Source organism: Lactuca saligna, chromosome 1 (genome assembly GCF_052625555.1).
Source record: "Lactuca saligna cultivar CGN05327 chromosome 1, ASM5262555v1, whole genome shotgun sequence".
Lineage (NCBI taxonomy): Eukaryota > Viridiplantae > Streptophyta > Magnoliopsida > Asterales > Asteraceae > Lactuca > Lactuca saligna.
Window position 1 is genome coordinate 147,594,893 of NC_136417.1, and position 5,541 is coordinate 147,600,433.

The 5,541-nt window shown below is 30.4% G+C and overlaps 1 long non-coding RNA gene across 12 annotated transcripts; it reads left to right on the forward strand.

The window, feature by feature from the left end:
• The first annotated feature begins 268 nt into the window (after nucleotides 1-268).
• Nucleotides 269-4,530, forward strand: LOC145045269 (uncharacterized). Of its 12 annotated transcripts, none has more exons than XR_013681794.1 (9): nucleotides 269-587; nucleotides 1,254-1,306; nucleotides 1,524-1,681; nucleotides 1,819-2,692; nucleotides 3,143-3,175; nucleotides 3,269-3,346; nucleotides 3,431-3,485; nucleotides 3,558-3,731; nucleotides 3,879-4,530. It is a non-coding gene; the product is annotated as an uncharacterized LOC145045269 (long non-coding RNA). The 12 variants fall into 12 exon arrangements; XR_013681795.1 differs by lacking the exon at nucleotides 1,254-1,306 and having other exon boundaries at nucleotides 1,791-1,829; nucleotides 2,460-2,692; XR_013681800.1 differs by lacking the exon at nucleotides 1,254-1,306 and having other exon boundaries at nucleotides 3,879-4,116; nucleotides 4,207-4,530.
• Nucleotides 4,531-5,541: the final 1,011 nt, after the last annotated feature.

The window sequence follows — 5,541 nt, forward strand, 5'->3', positions numbered from 1 at the left end:
ATGTACAAAACCCATCAAGAACACACTTGCATTAAAATTATATATTTAATGCAATGGACGATGTTGTTTACTTTTTACTATTATTCTGTGTTGTGATACTATACATGACATCCTCCACCCCAGAACGTTTCCTCCGTTCTTGGTTTTGGCGCGTTCTTTAAACACCTGTGGAGACGAATTATCGCTCTAACAAATAATGAAAATTAAAAATGAATTTTTTATAAATAATTCCATAGAAATAAAACTGGGACATCATTTTGCGGATAGACGCGACTTGTCGTCCCCATAGCTTTCTATGCCCGGAATTACGAGAGCATGCCCCTTCGTTTTATTCATGAATGCTCAATCAACATTCTCACTCTTTCTCCATCGATCGAACGACAATTCTCCCGTGGCGACTTTCTCACCTCCCAATCACCGCAAATCTTCTTCATCTGTCTTGATCCTCATGTTAGTTGCCGAAGACCACTGATGATTAGCTTCAACTCCTGATGATTAGCTTCAACTCCGATGATTCTAACTACCGGCTTAATTTTCATCTCCAGTTACGAATTCTAACGAATATAAGCCCCAGTTCGGCGACCTAGGTTAGTAATCCTCTGTTTGAAACTGGAATTGGGGTTTATGTTAGCAATTACATGTTTGAAACTAGAATTGTGATTTTCTTTCACAACTTCTCGTTTTGAAGATGCAATACTGATAAACTGTAACCACATCAATGATTTTTCTGTTGATTTTCCTTCTAGAATTGTGGATTTTGCTTCTGCGATTAAATGTATTTTTTTCACCGAGATATGTTTGCGGCACCGATCACTGTCATGACAACCCCATAATTAGATATGATTCTCTTTCTGTATTGACTGTGCTTCTTGACCTATTGAAATTGATGAAAATGTTGATTATTAATTGATATAGACTTTACCATATAAACATCAAGTCAAGTAATATATTCACAGTTATGATTATGAAAGATTGTCTATTAATGAAGAATTTCTTACTGTATTTCATTTGTTATAATGTTCAATAATTAGGAACTTTTTCTATATGAAGAATTTGTTATAATGAAGAATTTCTTACTGTATTTCATTTGTTATAATGAAGAATTTCTTACTGTATTTCATTTGTTATAATGTTCAATAATTAGGAACTTTTTCTATATGAATTTAAGATGATTGTAGGTTATTGCACTCATATGAAGAAACTGGTTCAAGCAACTAATTTTTGTTATGGTGTTTTGGTTGGTAACTGAGCAGGTTATTTGAAGAAAATTAGTTAACAGGCATAATTCCATTTACACTATTTTGAGGTCTTGTGATTTTCATTAGTTATTATGACATTTTATATAAGCAAATGAAGTATTTCATATTTATTTTCATCTAAAAGTTTGGTTGTATATGAATTATGAAACAAATGATTAGACATGAAATTGATAAGTGTTGATGTCCCTTCAAACATCAACAATCTTACATCACTTAACCCTTACATAAATATTGTATTTTGACTTGTTATGTGTTGATTAATAGACATCATAAAGGAAATCAAATTTTGTCCCTCTTCCCTTTATTGGTCGCTGGTGCACAAAGGAAATCTTTCTGAGAAGGAAGCTAGAGAGTACTTTCAACAGCTTCTTGATGTTGTTGCATATTGCCTTGAAAAGGGTGTGTATCATAGAGATTTCAAGGTGAGAAAAAGGATTAGACTTTAGACTTTAGAATATAATTCTTTTATGGTGAAAAGATTTATTATTATTATTATTATTTTCTGCTAACAATCTTTTTTGTAATACGTAGCCTGAAAATAATCTTCTTAATTCTGAAGGAAAGCTGAAGGTTGCTGATTTTGGACTTAGTGCATTCCATTCCACCACCATGCTTATTCCATTCCTTTGTTCATTCCATTCAATCATCACATCTCTTTATGTATATCGATGATATTGGGTTATTATTTAACTTGATGTAGAAGAACATCTTAATATAAAAAGTCAAGGAAACAAGGCTTTTCCCAAGAAGTCCAAATTTTTCACAAATTCCCTTAATTTATTTTTACCTTATGAATCCTCAAGCTTGAATATTTTTCAAACATCATTTTCTGATGGCCTAAAATACCCTTGTTGACTTAGTTTTGACTTAATCCAATTTTAATCGATTAAGCAAAAAAACATGGCTTAATGTATCAAGACACTAACTTTTTACCTATTTGCCCTTCTTTTTTTCTTCCGAACTTCTCTCATGTTTAAAATGATTCATATTGTGAAATTTGTTTGTGATGGTAAAATGATCATTTAGTCTCATCCAGACTGTTTATTCAGTCAGACTGTTTATTCAGTCTAGAAAAGAAACAAATGGATTAGAACTTAGTAAAAAATGTCAACTTTTTACCTAATTACCCTTCAATTTTCATCCTAACTTTTTACCAAATTACCCTTGTTTGTATGTTAATGTTAATAATATTGTATATAGGGCTGGAGATTTAGTTGGACCAAGTACTGATGCATAATTAATTAGTGACGTATCCTCTTCAGGTTCTGCTAAATTGTCAGATCTTCATAGAATATTAAGTAATATTGTACCTTCAGACATGTTATTAAATTTTCCTACTTTTTACTTTGTTATTTTCTAATTTTTTTTTTAATAATTTTGAACTAATTTTTGACTGTGATAATGTCCAGGTGAGGCAGTAGATCCTGATGGAGGTAATAATTTTGAGCATTTTTTTTAATCACTGAATTAAGGGGACAAAATCTAGGTCTTTATTTGTCATTTGTACAAAAGACGTGAATGCCCTTCTTATTTTTATTAACAAAAAGAAAGATATGGGAGAATGTTTTTAGGGCTATTTTTATGATGAGGACATTTATGTCTTCTACACAAAGCGAGTCCCTATTCCATTTTTTTTGTGGGAAAAAAATTGAAAATCATGTTCTATTGAATTATTTTTATTTTATATTCTTTATGATTTTGATTGACCTTAATAAAAATGTAGTGTTTTTGACTCACATATAGTTGTAGGTTTAATTATAAAGTAATGATTACCAAAACCTCCCAAAAGCAAATGGTTGCAATTATTTCATGATAATTGGAGTATGACTTTTTATTTTTAATCACATTGATTTAATTTTAATTTTAAATTTTTGTTTATATAGGTTTAGGAACAAGTGGCATCCCATTCGCCTGAGGTAAGGGATGAAGGTTGACTATTTTTATTTTATTATTTTATTAATTTTTTTAAAAGTAAAAAACACCAAGAAATAATATTATCTTGACTACAGGGGCAATACAGTCCAGAAGAGTTAATGGAGCTGCTACAGAGCCCTCCTTTCCGCCAACAAATAGATTCTTTCACTTATGTGAGCATCTCTTCCTTTTTCTCCTTTGTTATTCAAGGGTAGTTTTGTCATTTGTCAGAAATTTAAATTTCAAAGTGTATGCAGGTGCTGAAGACAAGTCAATTAGATTTGAGTCAATTTGGAGTTGACCCAAGTAAATGTAAACAATTTACAACCTTTTGTTACAAGTTGTCATATTTTAAATTACTAAGTGATTTTACCCTTTGTGTAGGTCCATAGTACCTTTGGCAGCTTGGTGGGAAATTTTCTGGTTACCAAACAACAGGAACTTGTTTTCAGCTTGGTGGGAAATTCATATTGCTACATTTAGAAAGTAATTTTCAGGTGGCATCTTGGGAAATTTCCAACTCCTTGGATGTCAAATATGACCTTGTTGTTTTTGGAGGTTGGTATTCTTTTTTTTTTTTTTTTTTTTTTTTTTTTTTTTTTTTTTTTTTCCTTTTTAAAAAAATTGAAAATAAGAAATTAATTATTTGAAGTTTTCAGGAATTATTTTGACTTTTTGTTTAACCGAAAAGATGGTATTTGGTAGATAACTGGTGAAGTTATTGCAATGCAAGTAGGATGCTAAAAACCCACAAAACAAAGACTGGGAATACTGGGAAATTATAAAGAAAGAAAATCAGCTCTATGGGTATACCTATAGAGATGACATGTTGTTTCTATAGGTGGATCTATAGAGACGATATGTCGTTTCTATAGGTGTATCTATAGAGACGACATGTCATCTCTAGTAGAGCATCTACCACAACGACAGTCGTCACTAAAGGGTATGACGTGTTGACTCTACATCTTTATATATAGAGATGACATGTTGTCTTTATAGATACACCAATAGAGACGACATGTCATCTCTGTAGTTTCATCTATGGAAATCAGCACCGTATAGCGACGACGAACCAGAACAAGATGACATGTTATCTCTAAAGGATACCTATTGCGATGATATTTATAGCAACGGCCAAAAGGATCTTTTGCGGCGGGGCTATAGAGACGAAAGGTATAAGGACGGCATGTCGCCCCTGACACCTATAGGGACGACTTTTTTAACCTATAGAGACGACATTTGTCGTCCCTATAGGTCCCGTTTCTTGTACTATATATATATATATATATATATATATATATATATGACGGTTTTGTATTTTTCTTATTTAATTTGAGGGTCAAACATTTTTTTTTCATTCACCCAAAACCACAACTACGATCAATGTGAGTTATCCTAATAATGATAGGAGATAATGTGAATAATAAGAAATAGTAACAATAGTAACGAGGTTGATACACAAACACAACTCTCATACATTAATAAGAAATAGTAACAATAGCAACGAGGTTGATACACAAACACAACTCTCATACATTATTCATATTAATCATATATAATGTTTAATTCATTTTGTCCCATATGATTGTAATCTCCATCATAAAAGAAGTAATGTTACTCCACGATATAATAGTTGTTACCTTAATTAAATTATCATTTTGTTTGTGTTTAATTTCAACACTTTGTAAAAATGGAACGTGAGAGAAGAGTCGGCAGGTGCCATCATTTTATTATTAATTAGCAAATTAAAATATTAATAATCAGTAAATAGTTAATAATAATAATAGTTACTTAATCATAATATATATAAAAAAGAATTTAAATAAAATAAATTAGCCCCCTTTAATTTTCATTAGCCAGCTTCAACTAGTTTTATATCCGTCCGGTGAACAGGTTGACAAATGTATAACCAATAATGTTGATTTATCTTATTTTTATAAGATATTAATTTTATTTTTTTATATTAGTTATGTAAATGACAAGTTTATCCAATTATATTTCAATCTTTTGAAAGTAAATAGTAATATACTTTTGCAGAATCAAATTTAGCACACATTACTATACACTTAAAAAAGGTTAGAATGCTATTCAGACACATGACATGAATGATTATAAACTTAAAAAAGGTTAGAATGCTATTCAAACACATGACATGAATGAAGAGTTAACTCTTAGTTATCATCTTCCAATTTTTGTCAAATATTTCTAATTTTATAAATGCCTTATATGAAAATTTTAAATTATTTTCTTATTAATTGATTGTTTACAAAAAAATTATCACTTTTTAACCGATGGTCACAAAGAACTAATAACAGCTTTAACATGAATTATGTAATTTTTTTCTTCCACAAGGACCAATTACCCAAAG